This window comes from Dermacentor variabilis, chromosome 1 (genome assembly GCF_050947875.1).
Source record: "Dermacentor variabilis isolate Ectoservices chromosome 1, ASM5094787v1, whole genome shotgun sequence".
Classification (NCBI taxonomy): domain Eukaryota; kingdom Metazoa; phylum Arthropoda; class Arachnida; order Ixodida; family Ixodidae; genus Dermacentor; species Dermacentor variabilis.
Genome location: NC_134568.1, coordinates 224,670,903 through 224,687,850, shown reverse-complemented (window position 1 = coordinate 224,687,850; position 16,948 = coordinate 224,670,903). Strand labels below are relative to the sequence as shown.

At 49.9% G+C, this 16,948-nt stretch overlaps 1 protein-coding gene across 2 annotated transcripts in view; it reads right to left on the bottom strand.

The window, feature by feature from the left end:
* Positions 1-16,948, bottom strand: part of tna (Zinc finger MIZ domain-containing protein tonalli) — a 312,918-nt gene that overhangs the window by 145,176 nt on the left and 150,794 nt on the right. The gene's annotated exons all lie outside the window — the stretch shown is intronic.

Sequence of the window (16,948 nt, the reverse complement as noted above, 5' to 3'; positions counted from 1 at the left end):
ACCTTCGAAACAGGGAAATGAAGTCCTCGCATTTGAATCAGTGCCGCAGAAAGCATTTTCTTTAACGTTGTGCGGCAATAATTGCACGAGCCAACTTCTACGTGTATGTGCATAGAGAGACTTTTCCTTTCACCGCTAATTGTCGCTATATAGCAGAGTTGCGCGATAGAACAGATTGGGATACCGCGAGCAGAAAGTAAGAAACAAAGGCAGAAGGGCAAGAGATCGCCTATTTCCGGAAACAATTTGGACCCGGTTCGCGCAAGAGAACGGTCTGCGGAGAACCTGCGGTGCATGTTCCCTCAAATAAAGGACGCCACACACGCTGGCATACAAGGCGACAACACGTGTCAGGCGAGCGTCAACGGTGAAGAAATGCTGTGACGACTTCCTCCTCCACGTGCTAAGCAGGAGGAAAAAGCAGTCGCGATAGCTATAAAGAAGAAGACACGCGACAAACATCCGTGTTGACAGCTCTGACGTTCTCTCCGTATGCGCAGTTAAGGCAGCCTCTTATATTCATTCCGTCTCCCTTTCTTCGACAAACAAGTGGCGTCAATGTGCGGCGGTAATATCCCCGCCTCCCTTACCTGTTCCTTCTCTTTGCGTCGTTAAGACCCGGCGCCGAACTTCAGCGGGCACACACGCACGCGCGCGCTCCGCCCTTTTAAATTCTAGGCTATGCATGGGACACCCTTGCTAGAATCATCCTCGTTTGCGCAAAACGACGAACCTCGGCGGTCGGATGAAGCCGGCGACGCGACCTTGAGCCATCTGCAATGGGCACCTAGGACATCACGCTAATAAAGGAGTAACCCTGTCCCGGCCCAGCGGTAATTTCCTGGACGTTCTCCGTCCTTCTGTTGCGCGGCCGACGCCGGTGATTCAGGAACAAAGAAACAAGTGGCGGGCAGGTTTGCATCGGCAAACGAGCGATCTACAAGCGGATGGCGAGCAACCGAAAATGTCGCAAATTAAATTCACAATGAACTTTTTCAAACCGTTTCACCTCTATGTTTGCTTTGCGTCGAGAACAAATGTCGCGTCGCGCATTTTGGTGTGTGCGTGCGTGTGCGTGCGTGTGCGTGTGTGTGTGTGTGTGTGTGTGTGTGTGTGTGTGTGTGTGTGTGTGTGTGTGTGTGTTCGTGTTCGTGTGAATGTGTGTGTGCGCTATATAACATGTAAACATGGGACTCACAGCTGGGTGACTTCCATCTTGTTTTCTTACGCATTCGCTGAATAGGCATGTCTTCTGACGAGAAGTTCTGCCAGTTAGTGGGCATGTACACGCTTGAGCCAAGCGTGAAACATTGTGTGCGAATCTCGAAGACGATAAAGACTTCAGCATGTGTTTGGACACGGGCAGGCTGTACACAAGGACTAGGTGAATGACTGAGGCCCCATGCCTTTTAGAATTGTGTTAGTTGTGAAACGGCGAACCCAACACCAAAATACAGAACAAGAAGTGAGAAAGAAAGCCGAAAGGCTGACGCGGCCTTTATTGCCAGTATTCGTTGCCAAATATAAGTTTCTTGGCATATGGTTCTATAATACCGGGCGTGCTTGGTGTAGAAAGTGCGTCGGGGAAGTGAACAGCTTAATACAGAGGGCCGGCGCAGGTTATCGCCAGCGCGCGATGCATGTAGTAGGCGCTAAGTGAAGGAGGGCGGAGGTGAAGGAGCTCTGGCGGTGTTCCGTCCGGCCCGGCATATCCCTCAGCGGTTTCGAATACGAGGCCAACGCAGCCAAGCGAACGCGGTCAAGCGGGGTCAAGAAGCCCGGGTGAAAAGCGACCATAGGCGGAAGCGCTCCATGGACGCCGCTCCACTTTCCTCCCTCGGAGGATACAGCCTTTCCCGACAAGCAGGTCCAGTGACAGCTCGGAAGAGAGAGAGAGAAAATTTTTAAGACACCCACAGAACGCGCTAAGCAGCCACCTTCCACGAAGAGTGGACAAACGAACAAACCTCGAAAACGATTACGTCGTCGAACGAGCACAAGGGACGGAGAGGCTCGCTTCCGTGTCTATCAAATGTGGTGCGCCCCCAGAAGGCGTCGGAGGCATTGTTTCCTCGTCGTCCGGCTGGGCGCTGTTCGCGGTGGAAGCGGCGTTGGGCAGGCGGCGGTCCAGGAAGTCGGCGGAAAGAACAAAACCGACGAACGCCACCGGCCCTGCGAGCACTCGACCGCGCTTGGCCCGCCCCTCCCCCTTTCTTCCGGCGCGACTCCCCTCAACGACGCGTTTTTCGCGCTGTCCGGCATCGGATAGTGCCGCCACCCGATCTCTGCGGCCGGCAGCGCCAGTGGCCGACCCCCACGCGACGGATGCGGCGGTCTCTCCTCCTCGATTACGGCGTCAAACGCCTATTCGGATTCGTGCGAGGCACGCCCAGGAACGCGGCAGTGCTTCGCCTTTGGTGATCGTTGTGATACTTTAGCTGCGAAAAGCGTACCACTGCAGAGCGGTCAGCGCTGGGCACGCGCACCGCAGTTTCCGCTATTCGTCATGACTCGGCAGAAGAACCTAGTACGCCTCCAGAAGCAACAAGGCGGTGCCTACAGGAATCTATTCCTCAAGGTACACAGGTGCAAGTATAAGAAGGCTCCTCCCGGTGTGCCCCTTGCCAGCACCGCTACAAATCAGCATTGTTCACAAGAGCTCGCGCCCTCATCACAGCGTAAAACTATTCCGCATCAATAATTAGGGGTGGTGCTGCGCAAACATTTTGCGCTCACCCAATCCAGTGCGGTGCGATCATATTTGCCTTGCTAGATGCAGTAAAGAGTAGTGCGGGCGAATGCCATAGAAATAAGAGGCAATCTGCCACGCCGATTCAATCACGTGCGTTCTGTCTCCCACTCGTTCGAGCACATACATCGTCTTTTGCCGGCGTCATCCTCTCCGTGGAGCCACTGGTGCCTCGCTCAAGCGCTACTATCCAGGAAAAAGGACGATAATCGCAAGGTTCAGCTAAAAGACGTCAGTATGGGCTAGGCATGCAAGACATGCAGTAACTCCCGCCTGCCGTGAGATGGAGGGTTCCATTCCCGGCCGGGCACTCCGATGAAGCCAGAACACAAATAAGACAGGCGTAATGGACTAAATTAATCTGAAGCCGTCCATTCAACGGCATTCATATCGTCGCCCAGGTGATGGATCTGTATACATTAAACCTCAGCGGTCATTACCGTGGTGCGGGAAAGACCGACGAAAGGCCTTAGGGGGGGAGGGGGCGACGAATTTATATGCAATGCCCGATATTCTTCAACGTGGTGCTTAACCAACCAGCTGGACTCGGTCATTCAGGCTGCGCGCGGCAACCCTCCTGGCATCGATCCAGCAACACCACGGTCGGCGCTCACTGGAACAAGACGCAACTGGCGTATCTGTACGACTGGCTGACGACTTCTTTGCCGGAGGCGCTTGATAACGTCTCCCTCGGTAACAGTAGCCGGAGAGGAGGTAGAAGCGCGCTCATGACTGACAGCGCACAAAAGCGCCACCAGAGCAACGAGGGACGGCGCGTCAAGCGGGGACGTCGCGTTCCGCGTTGCAAGGTGGCCGCGGAGGAAAGCCGCACGCAGAGCCCTGCGGCCACCGATTCTCGAGGAAGAACAAGAGGCCGGTCCTCGTTTTGGCAGCCAAGCGAGAAACGCGTCCGCACAGGCGGCCCCGGTCAGGCGGGAAGCGCAAGGTGAACGAACCGCCGGCACACACACACACACAGGTTGGCGCTGTTGTTGTATCTGCTCTCCCAGCAGCAGCACAAGACGGCGGCGAGGAGGGGCGGTGAGAAGAGCGCTTCCTCGTGTCCGCAACCCCCGTTTCAGTGGCCGCATTGTGCGCTGCTTTCCGACCTCCCCTCGGCGGCGGGCGCTGAAAGGTCGATCCCTCGGCGGCCGAGCGTCCATTTCTTTGTCGAGATGGACTGTCCTCTTCGGAATGCCGTCTCCTCCTCCCCTCCGGACAAACACGTTTGGCTCCTTGACGGACGTCGCCTGAAGATTCCCACTACGTCGTCGACTCACCCGGCCGGATGGTTCACCGGGCGCGATTTTGCGAAACGCGCCGAGAACATCCCGGTCGACGCCCATCTGGCCCCGCGCTGAGCGGGCGCACCGCGATACAGTAGCAAGGAGGCTACAATTACCGAGGATATATATATATATATATATATATATATATATATATATATATATATATATATATATATATATATATATATATATATATATATATATATAAACATGACATGGACGCGCAAATGAAGTATAAAGCCATTCTCTATTCGTCACAAGAAGCGATCGGTTCTTTCTGTTACGCGGAAACCACGCATCCATTTGTTTCTGGACGCAGTCACTCATTATTTAATGAGTGACTGCATCCAGTAACAAATGGATGCGTGAAGCAACAACATTGCGGTATGCAAGTCACAAAGGATGAAAATTCCCACATAAAGGCAGCAATTATAGCAGTTTTATTTTTGCAATCGACTTAAGGTATACTGTTGAGAAAGAAAACCGAAAAATGCGACTCTTTTGTCGTCGGTGCGAGGTGACTGATGCCCACTTTCACGTGAAGTTCGGGAAGCGCAAGTTGCCAGAAAGGCGCTTAGCCTTTCTGGCAACTTGCAAGTGGCAACAGGCAAGTGGGGCTGTGGATTGACGCGCGGCTTCTTTCCTGCTGAATTCATTATACATCAAGCTGCTTGAATGTTCAGTTACACGTACGTATTGGAGACGCTCGCTACCACTGCGCCAGTTTCAACATCACCGCAGCACAGCTAACCGGGATGCAAACTTTTTTTCTTCTGTGGTCCTTCAGCAAAATAATTATTAAAGTTGCAATTGAATTACATCTGTTTTCGAAACACAACACACTTAAGGCTAGTTAAGGTTCGTGCATGGAAAGACGCAGTTAGGACTGTTATATAGTTGCGAAAACTGCGCAGTAAAGCAGGTATGAGATTAATAACAATATGGAAAAAAATCACGAAGGAAAAAAAAGAAGGAAGGATAGTCGATCGTGGAAGCGCGGCAGACAGTGCGCGCATGCCCGCCACACCGCGACGACGACAGTGTCCTTGAAATGTGCTGCCCGTTCTGAATGGGCTTTCGGGTGGGGGGGGGGAGGGGTCGAGTGCGCGCGCAGGTAGGCTTGCCTGCGCAATCGCCTTCGGCACAACCGCACTGCACAGTGCCTCCACGGCCGTGACTATCGCACGCGAGCATCGATCCGGAGGAAAGGCTTTCCGCATGTATGGCTGCAGATCGCGCACCGATATCGTCACACCGACGAATCAGTGTTGCGCGCGCGGGATTGTTTATATTATCGCTCGCCACGCCGTCCACCGCCAGGTAAAAGCCAGCGGCAGAGATTGCCATGGCATGCACAAGACTGAACGGTGCAGTTTCTTTCCCACGCGGAGCACACTGCGAGCGCATATGAGCATGGCCCGAGGATGCGCAAGACGGAAGGTGTAATGAGCGCGGGCGGTCAGATTTCCTGCTGGCTATAGCGGGCGGGCAAGCTTGTGTCTCATGCCGACTTCCTTCGTTGGTGTTAAACGAGCCAGCGGAATACGGGGGCGCGCGGTGTGTATACACTGTGCACCGTGAGAACAGCCAGACGGCACTGTTCGTTTCTTCTTCCCCGAACGCTCTTACACGACCCGGAAGAAGGTCCGCCACAGTATGGCCACAGTAGACCGCATTCCGGTCTGCGTCTGTTGCCGCTTGCGAAGTCTTGTTTTTCGTTTCAAAAGGCTTCTCATTCGCATTGTACGCGCTACAAGCCTACGTTGCCAGCGAAGCACGTCGCCTCAATGGCTGTGCTTGCTTAGTAACTTACAGTTAAACTAAACACGGTTATTGCAATGTTAGGAATCCCTGCGCATCGCGTTGATGTTGCCGCATAATTTGTGTCTATATGTGAAGTGTTTGACCGTTTGCAGGAAGTGCGACTAATGAAATACGAAAAATAAACTAGTATAGTAGCTGAGCCAGCATTGTAAGCGTGTAGCGTATATAGTTGAGTCAGCGTTTAACCAGCGTATACATGTAGCAAGCTGGACAGGTGGGGGAAAGGCAAGTGGAGGGACTATTGCTAATATCTTGCAAAAGCCCCCCCCCCCCCCCCTCTCGATATGACAGTGTCACAAAGGCCCCAGCTTTAACAGAAATTGACAAGTGCACTCACAAGCTCAATACAATTTTAAAAATATCGCAGCTTTCAAAAAAAAAAAAAAAAAAGGCGGCGCCAGCCTTGAGCCAGCCCTGCACTACTCGTCGATATTTTTCTCACGGTATATATTAAAACCATGTTCCAACTAGTGCAACAGCGCTACTACTGCAGAGTTCATTGAAATCGATTGCTATACACTGTCGCGACTGCAGATGTTCCTTTATTGGCGCTTCTTAAAACTTTTTGTGCGCAATCAAACAGGGACGAAGAATAGAAGCAACACAAGGACAAGCGCTTTCTAACAACTGGTTTTATTTTTGAAGAACCACCTGCTTAAATACCCACAGATCAGCGCGATCTAGTCAACAGAGCACGCATATAGCGCATATAATACACACAGATCTGCGTGATCAAGTCAAGGGAGCACGTCTATAGTACATATAACACTTGTGATAAAAAGACGGGGACCAAAGCCACCCGGTCAACATAAAAACAGCAAGGTGCATGAAAGAACCACTTACGATAAAATGCGTTAAAGATGTTATGATAGAAGTGAATTTTCTTTATCCAACAATGAAACAGAATGATGGCTGATGCATTTTTCTTTTTGTTTTTCAATCCAGTGTGCTTCCACAATTTCCCTCGCGGTTTGATTCTTATGCCTATACAAAATGTCGGTGCTACTAAGACAAGGTGAGCAATCATGTTCTTGGCAATGCATTGCCAAATGCGTACTAGGGCGACCTTTTAGACTGGACAAGTGTTCCCTTAACCTCGTGTTAATGCATCTCGCAGTCTGCCCTACGTACACATGACCACACGTCATAGGGATCTGATAAACAACGTTCTTCGCGCAATCAACAAATTGGTTCTTGCGCGGATGTTTAACACTACATTCTTTCTTTACATCGTCCTTTCTTTCGAACTTATTTTTAACCTTTAACCTTAGAGCACGCACTACCGTTTTTTTTTTTTTGCCGAAAATATCACTTTTACTGCGTAACTACCCGCCACCTTTTTAAGTCTGTGTGAAAGGCCGTGCACATACGGAATCAATGAAATCTTGGAAGCTACATCCTTCTGCCTTTGATTCTTTTTTGCATTGTCCTTTGTTGTCCTTTGTTGATTGCGCGAAGAACGTTGTTTATCAGATCCCTATGACGTGTGGTCATGTGTACGTAGGGCAGACTGCGAGATGCATTAACACGAGGTTAAGGGAACACTTTTCCAGTCTCAAAGGTCGCCCTAGTACGCATTTGGCAATGCATTGCCAAGAACATGATTGATCTACCTTGTCTTAGTAGCACCGACATCTTGTATAGGCATAAGAATCAAACCGCGAGGGAAAGTGTGGAAGCACACTGGATTGAAAAACAAAAAGAAAAATGCATCAGCCATCCTTCTGTTTCATTGTTGGATAAAGAAAATTCACTTCTATCATTACATCTTTAACGCATTTTATCGTAACTGGTTGTTTCATGCACCTTGCTGTTTTTATGTTGACCGGGTGGCTTTGGTCCACGCCTTTTTATCACAAGTGTTATATGTACTATCGACGTGCTCTCTTGACTTGATCGCGCAGATCTGTGTGTATTATATGCGCTATAGGCATGCTCTGTCGACTAGATCGCGCTGATCTGTGGGTATTTAAGCAGGTGGTTCTTCAAAAATAAAACCAGTTGTTAGAAAGCGCTCGTCCTTGTGTTGCTTCTATTCTTCGTCCCTGTTTGATTGCGCACAAAAAGTTTTAAGATGAATCTGTTCCAACTAGGCCGACTCGCAGTTATGCTTTATTGGCGCGTTCACCAGCGCGACAGGGGGCACCGCGCTCTGCGCTTTATCGTTTGGTCGATCTTTCGCTAAAATCGACGGCTTGAACGGGCCTCCTATTTTTGGTTACACAAAACGGCAACTTGCGAGTAATGTCTAGCGAAAATATTGGCATTACGCGACGGGTTTGTGAGTACTCGTTGGAAACGAATCCTCACAAAGCGTGATTAAAGAAAGAGAGGGCGACAGATACACGAGTTGACAATTTTCGTTCTTCCGCGGCATCTGGAGTCGCACAGGAAACGCGCTTGGGAGCTCTCTCGCGGCAACTTCAGTGCGGAGACGAGCGTGGGAGCCTCTCGCGCCGCTCCGCACAAGCGGCGCCCGAAGGTGACGCGACCGACCGGCGCGATGCCTTGCACCGCCCTCCCGCCGCAGCCCCATGCGGCATCGCAGTGGCAGTGCGTTCCGCCGCGGCGAGGGAAATCCGCGAGACCTCGAAGGAGGCGAGCCGACACAATGGGCCCGCGGACGGGCTCTGCAATGAAGAACCGGGCGGCCCGTTCGGATTCAAGGCTCTCACCATCGGAAGGACGGCCACCCACGAAAGACGGTTTCACGTGAGCGCGCAGAAACGTCGCCGACGAACGGATGAGGCGACGGCGGCCGCGACAGAAAAGACGACGCGCTCCGACCGCGCCTCCGCTGCCGCGGGCACGCGAGACGAAGAGGCACGACTGAGGTTGAGAGGTATACGGGCCACGCTGGAGCGACGGGCGCAACCCCTGCACGAACCCTGTTAGGCGACCCCTGCACGCTCACCTAACAAGAGCGGCGGGCCAAACGGTTAAACGCGCCAATATTGATTGATGGGTAGCTTGCTTGGTTGGATTTTTTGCACTGCTTCCTTGTAACTATGTGCAAGAGAGGATTGATTGATTGATTGATTGATTGATTGATTGATTGATTGATTGATTGATTGATTGATTGATTGATTGATATTGTAGTTGCAAGTAACATGCGTCGCTAAAACCTCCACGAGACTAAACGTGCTCTTTCGTGCACGCCAGTGCGACAGCAACATGGCCAAGGTCTGCAAGGCCGTCCAGAGCAATAAAAGGTGCTCCCAATTTGATTGCGACTAGTGTCAACACGAGCTACTAAATGCTTGAACCATGAAAGGAAGTGGTAAAAGAGAAATAGGAGAAATGAAGTGACTTCGCAATAGTCACAACAATAGGCTGTCAAAACGATAAGCTTTTACTTGTGTTGTTTATGAACGCGGACATGTTACGGCGTTATATATACTTCATGCGCCTTGTATTTACTGGGCGCTCATGCCTTGTGCGTCAGCAACACAAATGCAAAATGCTACAGTCGAAAAATATCCCAGCTCAAGTAAATTGAGGTAGCTCTCAATTTATTTACAACCGCTACCGATCACAAAAATGCACACTTGCACACACGCACACGCACACACACACACACACACACACACAAATGTTGTGACTGTCAGGTATTTATCAACTCAAATAAATTGAGAGAGAGAGAGCTCTCAATTTATTTGAGTTGCTTCGCGTTCGCGATTTCCGCACTCAGGTCGTGCGCACAAGCTGACGCTACGTGGTTTCAGACCTTTCAGACCGTGCCTATGGCGTTCTGCTGCTGAGCACGAGGCCGCGGGTTCGAATCCCGGCTGCGGCGGCCACATTTCGATTGAAAAGAAATGCAAGAACGTTCGAGCACGTTAGATTGTATTAAAGCTGATTGGAGTGCGACGCAAAATATTAGAAGTCAGAGGTCGTGCAAGAGATTCATTTAGACGTGAGCTAAACGGAACCACGGAACGTGCCCTCGTGACCACAGCAGTTGGTACGTTGAATCCCTGAGCACACGAAGAAAGTTCGCTCTGTCGGCATTCAGTACACAAGCGCGCGCACCGGCGCGAAGAAGGTGAATTTGTTGGCACAAAGCGCAAACACATATCTTGTTCAAGATGTCAAACTGTAATATAATACTTTGGCTTCGCGCTAGCGTATTACTACGTAGTACGTAGCCAAGACAGGCCACCGAACAGCGCTCTCATTTTATTCGAAGCTTGCGTGCTGCCTATGTCCGCAAAGGCTGCGCAGGTGTCTCGCCGCGCTTCGCGTTCGCACGTGCCTCAGTGCACGCACACCTGCCAGCCCAGCGATTTCCGACTCAGGACTGCCAACCTGTGCGTTCAGCTTTCACGGCCGTTGTTGTCGACGTCCCGTGAACTTGCGGTGCGCATCGTGTAAATCATTCTTCTACTGCCCTGACGTTAACGACAGCATCAGCTCCAAGCAAAACCATCCCTCTCGGGAAAAATATAGGTAGCGTTGGAGTAAACGGTCTACTTGACGACTATTAACAACAACAATAATAATAATAATAATAAATCTGCACGCTAGGATGTTGCTTTCGAGTTATTGATGCTACATCAAAAGAAGGAGGAGGAGGAGAAAAGGGGGGGGGGCAGAAGAGAAAGGCAACAACGAATCCCTGCTTCGTCAAAAGCCAACTGTCGGCGGCAGTCCTCGTCGGCTGTCCTTGAAACGACCTTTGTTCTAACGCGTCGACAGAGCGCGAAAAAGATGAACAAAATAGAAAGCAATGTAAAGAACAGAACGGCGCGCGAGCGGAAAGTGAAACTAGGCAAAGTGTCCGTAGCAGCCGTTATGAGAGGAGGTGGCTCCGTGGTCGCGCGTCAGGGCTGCCGCCACGGCGCTCGTCGAACGGCCGCGCACAATTCTGTTTTAAAGCCCAGAGCACAAGTACAACCGCGGACGCGCGCGAGCTCGTGTCCGCGCGCCCACGCATGCGCAGACGGTACGACACGGCTCACCGAAACGCGGCGCGATCTCGATGAACAGCTCCTCTCTGCGCGCTTGGGCTGCTCCGCGTAGGGCGCGCCTGGCTGCGCTGCTGCGGCGGGCTACATTTAACTCTCAGTGCAGCAGATTTATATCATGCAAGAAAGTGCTTCTTCTTTCTTGTGCTGATCTAACATCTATAAAAATCTGACAATTACGTTTATAGATATCGAAGCATTTTGAAACACTATCAATAACAAATTACGAAGTGGAGTCTTCCAAGGCGTCTATGAGTGAGCCCAGTGAACACGTGCTGTCGCGCGCATGGAAGTGCGTTTTTGTGGATGCAAACCACGGTGCCTCGCGAGGCGCGGCAGGCGCAATGCGCGTAGACGCGAGCTGGCGCGCGTCCGCAAGCGTACGTGTGGTCTGGCCTTATAAAGGCAAATATTAGGTCTAGCTAAAGTGATAGATTAGTGCTCGGGAATATTTAAGGCGTCAATATTATCGCGAACAAAGCCCTAATAATCAAGAAATTGAGGTAAATGCGGGACATGATTAGGTACTCCTCCGGGACATTCAAGTACTTGCCCGATGACGAAAGCACTCCTCAGTTAAATTCTGTGGCTATAGTCGGATACAACTTAAGTCTGCAGTGAAGCCCCGCCCACGCCCTCATAACCGCCAGCCACTGTTACTCAGCGAGGCTGCAAATAGTTCGTACTTCAAACTTTTCCTGTTACCTAAATAAGGCGGTAACCACAAAAATAAAGGTATAGGGGCGTAATTATATACGTTTCACTCGTCTATCATAATGAAACGGCGAAAGCCTAATTCTTTACTGAACCGAAATAAAACGCTTGCTTCGCTGCAACTATTTAGTGTCAAGTTTCACTTCAATTGGCAGTGAAGTTTCACGAGTAAAACGGGCTCAGCAATGAAATGAACTATACCGAGGACTTTTGAAGAGTGAATACTCTATACATTTTGTCCTTGTCTGTTGCACATGCACCTCATCGCTTCCGCCGATGAAAAGACTCTTCAAGAATAGCAGACGGTCCGGAGGTATCAAGTACGACGCCATTTTGAAATGATCGCACGACGACGATTTTGTCTGCTTCTGTGATTGGCTGGCGGAGTAACAACCTGGCGCGGTCCGTGTGCCTTGGTTGTCAACTGCTGTTTTTTTTAAGTTGTATCCTACTATAATACTCAACCACTCGTTGCAAAAGACATGCTTGTGTTGTATTATAAGACGAAATAAAATGCTACTTGTCAATTTCTATTTCCTTTTCAGAAAAAAGAACTGATTGAAATTACCCTTGACAACGACGCGGGCGGTCGAGAGGTTTTGTTTTCGCCCGACTGTGTGTGTGTGCGAGTGGTTTTAATGGAGAAAGGGGGAAGAGATAAGAACAGCGCGCCGTCCACGCTTTCGCGTTTCAGCGGTTTCGTTATCATGTAGTGCTGCGCTTGTTTTGCTGGTCTCGCGAAACTCGCGCAAACTGCAAGTAGCAGACAATTCAACTTCCATGTCATGTCGCGGGATCGGCCACGGCGGCCTCATTTCGATGGGGGCGAAATGCGAAAACACCCGTGTGCTTAGATTTAGGTGCACGTTAAAGAACCCCAGGTAGTCAAAATTTCCGGAGTCCTCCACTACGGCGTGCCTCATAATCAGAAAGTGGTTTTGGCACGTAAAACCTCAAATATTATTATTATTCCATGTCATGTCGCGGGATGCCCGAACGGTCTACGCCACTTGACCAAAAAGCAGCTGCAGCGGCGAATCCATCGCCCTGTCTTGGCTCGGTACCGCCGTCTGTCGGGCGCCGTTTTACTTACCGACAGCAGCAAAGGGTGGAGATGGCGTATGGCGTACGCAACGTCACCGCTCCCTCGGTTGGGTGGCGGGAGATTTGAATTGCGATAAAGGTGTTCGGACTTTTCAGATGCAATTTTCTCGTAAACTAAGTATTTTCTTTGCACGAAACAAGCGTTGCGAGGTTTCTGGAATGGTATTTAAACGGTCGACTTAGCATCAGCCTGGAGTGTCCCTTTAGACGCGCACGCCGTCAGCGCTGCACGCGCATTCACCCGAGGCTGGGTAGCCAGCTCGCCGCCGCGTCGTCGGCCGACAGTGACGCTTGTGCAACTCTGAATGCAAAACCAATGCTGGGCGGGTTATGTCGCGTAAATGTGTGTAAGCGGGCGCCGAATAACGATCGAACATCGCATCCGCACGGTCGATCACACGCCGCCGAAAGTTTCGCTCGCGGTTGCAGTGTCTCCTGATGAACAAGCAAGTTTGAATGAAATAACGATTCGCTAGCAAAGTATACGCGTCGAGTCTATAGTTGTCAATACTGCGCAACAATGACACATTGAAGGAAACAAGCAACAGCGCTAATCCCTCGAAGACACCACAGCAAACAAGAAAAACGAGCAAAAATAACGAGAAATTAATTTTATACCAAACTAGTTATACGAGGATTTGACACGGTATCGTCGTAGTGGCGTTTGGTCGGTATCTGTGAGAAACGCATTTAGCGCAAGCTTTTCTTTCTTGCCATCATGTGTTAATTTTGTTGCTTACTGTATGAAAGCGCAGTAATGATTTTGTTGGAAATCGCACCGTCTCTTGTTTCCTTCTGCCTGTTCTTGCCACATGCAAAAGGGCGCGCAGTAACTCCGAGGTATGACGGGATATCAACATCGTAAGCATCTTTTGAACTGAATCCACCAAAGGGCACCTTCATGGCACACTCAAATATTTCTTACCTGAGAAAGCGCCGCCCATCCCTACAGACCACAGAATCAATGACTGTTCAATTAAAGAAAAGTACACGCAGAATCACCTGTGGGAGTTATCTAAATGATGCGGAAGCATTTGCTACGAATCACCTGCTGTTTCGTCGTCGTACGCTGCTGTGCAGGATGTAATTGCGAGAAACATCGCGAAAGAATCGTGAAACGGAGAAGCACGGTTGTAACACCGAAATGTTAACCGAGACCAGCATGGGACGACGAAGAGGCGAATAGTAGCAATGTTCACTCACGCTATATGATGGTGCGTTTGGATGATGCCGCTACTTCATGGGGGAAAAAAAAAGCACTGGTCGATGCGTGCTGCAGAACGCGACGTAATTGGAACAGTGTCACGTTTTGTAGACTTCGTACGTAGACGTGGTCGATGACGCTGCCTCCTCTCAATGCGAACCATTATCAACCGTGATCAACCATACTGCGGCGGCGGCTACGTATGGCGCAGCCGTGCGGGCCCTATTTTGAAAGCGATCTGCGATATGGACACAGTGCACCGAGTGCTGATAGCTTCGTGTGCGCTGTGTTCTCGTCGCTTAGTTAGCGTTGAAGCAAGAGGCAGCACGAAGGTCAATTCGCTCGCTGCTGCGGGCCCTATCTTAAATGCAATCTCGCCTCACGTGACGGACGGACGGGTTTCCCCATGGGTAGACATAGACATACTTGCGCATTTAAAAATAAAAATAAAACAATAATAATAATACGGTTCGAACATCTACAGAAAGAGAACATGAGAGAGATGCAGGAAATTAGGACACTGCAGAGGTAGGCCTGACGTAAGGCGAGGGAAAGACTGTTATGGGGGCTGACGCTGAGGCCAATTAAAGGGCGCGAATAAACAGAGCCACGTTACAGACGAACCTCCGAAAGACAGGACCCGTGCTGCGCAGGAACGTAAGTTGCGCGGATGGCTCCGCAACTCAATTTAGAGCCCGGCGTCTCCAGCCGGAGGCCGATTGCCAAGTTTTGATATACAGGCTGACAATGTCTGGCCGCTCGCGCGTGTATTGGGAGTAGACACAAAGAATGCGGTGCACTGCTTCCCCCCCCCTGGTACATCACAACTATCACACTTGGGAGAGTCCGCACAAAGGTGTACATATCGTGTGGTAAAGGCACGCCTCGCTGTAGTCTGTGAACGAGGCATATCATGGATGCCATGCGGCATTCGAAAACACATAGTGCTAAGCCTGCGACCCGGATACGATGACTACGCGGGTGTGTTCAGCGTTTTCCTGTTTATCGCATTTTGCACATTTGTAGTGAGCACACAGTTGGCGTCAGATCTGCAGAACGAGAAGAGAACAGCTAGGTGGTGTCACGATTTTCGGCGTTTCTAGCAGATTCATCTGCAAGATCGTTTCCATGCACCCCGCAGTGCCCTAGGTATAAGCACTGGTACGGAAATACAGGGAACTCTTTTACATTCGCAAGGCAGTGTAGCTCCCTTCCTCATGCCAATAACCATGCAGATAAGTTATTCTTTATCAAGCATTACAATATTTACAAGATCGCTTTAACAAATTGTGGTCCATGCTTGACAGGGGTGTTGAGATATCTACCGAATGGTCTCTCGGATCGCGACAAGGAGCATCTGTTGATGTCATTTTGTGACATAGGCGATATGTTTGACTGATGCCGACAGTTAGGCCACGGAGCAGTCGAGATGGACCAAGTTACGGAGCCGTTCGTGCGGGCGTGCATACATAGCGTTGCCTTTATCCGCTCGATATATGCCCGAGGTTAAGTGGTTCGAGGCATGCAACAGGCCCGATCATCCGGAAGCTGTACCCAGCTGTTTATCAACTGCAACAATATGGGAAGTTTGGCTATTAGAAACGCCACAGAGCGGAGTTAGGGAACGATGTGGACCATAAGGGTTCGCATTCTGCCCCCACAAAAACAAATGCAATCTAATAGACGGGGGAAAGGAACTAGGGATAACTCCTGGCAACGTAACTGCGGGCAGCCGCTCTGTTTTAGTTTCGGTTCATGAGATCCGCCATTATAATGGTGCGATGCGATGATTTTCTCAGTTTTGTGCGGAACGACGTTACGTTAACGTGGCTGTGAAATTCCCAACGCATCCGTTCAAATGAGCAAGAGAAAGTAGTGGTGACTAAGCGTGAGACAGGAAGTTCCCCTGCTGCGGACACTGTAGATGTCTCACTCAGGGAGGACTAATGAACGGTCTTGGTGCTTACAGATAAGCAGTAACAAAGTATGCGAGTTAAGGAAGTTACAAATTATCCCCGGTAACAGCCCATAATGGAGGCGTTACAGAGCTTGCTCGAAATCGTCTATACACTATACTCAATGCTGGAACGAGTTGCAGCTAATTCGATCATCGGCAGTTAGAAATTAGAGCAAAAATAAGAAGGGATTCCAGCCTTTATGAATCACTTGTTATACCATGCCACAATTCGGTCATATCAATCACGGTGTTTTGAATCGTTCCTTTTCACCAATGCATCAGTTCAGTCGCAACGCTTCAACTTTGCTACAAAGTTAATACCAGCATGCTCCTTTGTGTATTTATATTTCATCTGTCAATGTCAGAGGTAAGTGACAGCAGCTTTTCAAGAACATAACTGACTGCCCTGCCCTCCCCCCCCCCCCCCCGCCCCCGAGCCCTGGTCTCATCACGTCACGTACTTTCTTTGCGCAGTAGCGCGATTCTTGTCGTGGTTGAAAATTGCGGCTCGGTTCGCTTTCATCGATGATCGGACCAAACATCATATTTCGTACTTACACACGCGTAACATTCGCCGCAAGAATTAAGAAATTGTGCAAGGGCAGCTATATGCGAGAGAGAGATAGGGTATAACGATATCTCGAGAGTTTAGCCTAGCGTTGCAATGCGGGCTTGTTGGTATGTCATCTTGGAATAGTAATGTAGCGCATACAGATGAGGACTAAATTACTATTCCAAGTTAGCTATAGCGGCAGACCTGGCATGCTAACTCCAGGTGAGATGGTGAGGGATGAAAAAAGTGAGATAAAAACAAAAACAAAGCACGCACACACTAACATTTATACTATATACGGAAATGCACAAACACAAAAGTTACATAGTCTCACTGAGGTCTGTATCTCGCAGGAATGCTATAAGCGCTTTAGTGTGCTGTAATACTAACCGCGGCCGAAGAACATATTTGCCATTGGTGTTACGATATGCTGTCAGCGCGCAAATGGCTATTCAAAAGAAGTGGTGCGAAATACTAATACAAGTTTGGCAAAGTTATGAAACGAGGGCTGTTATTTCGGGTGTATAATATGCGTTGGTTATATGCGCGTGAAGATAGGTCGGTATGGAGATATGGAAATGGTAAGA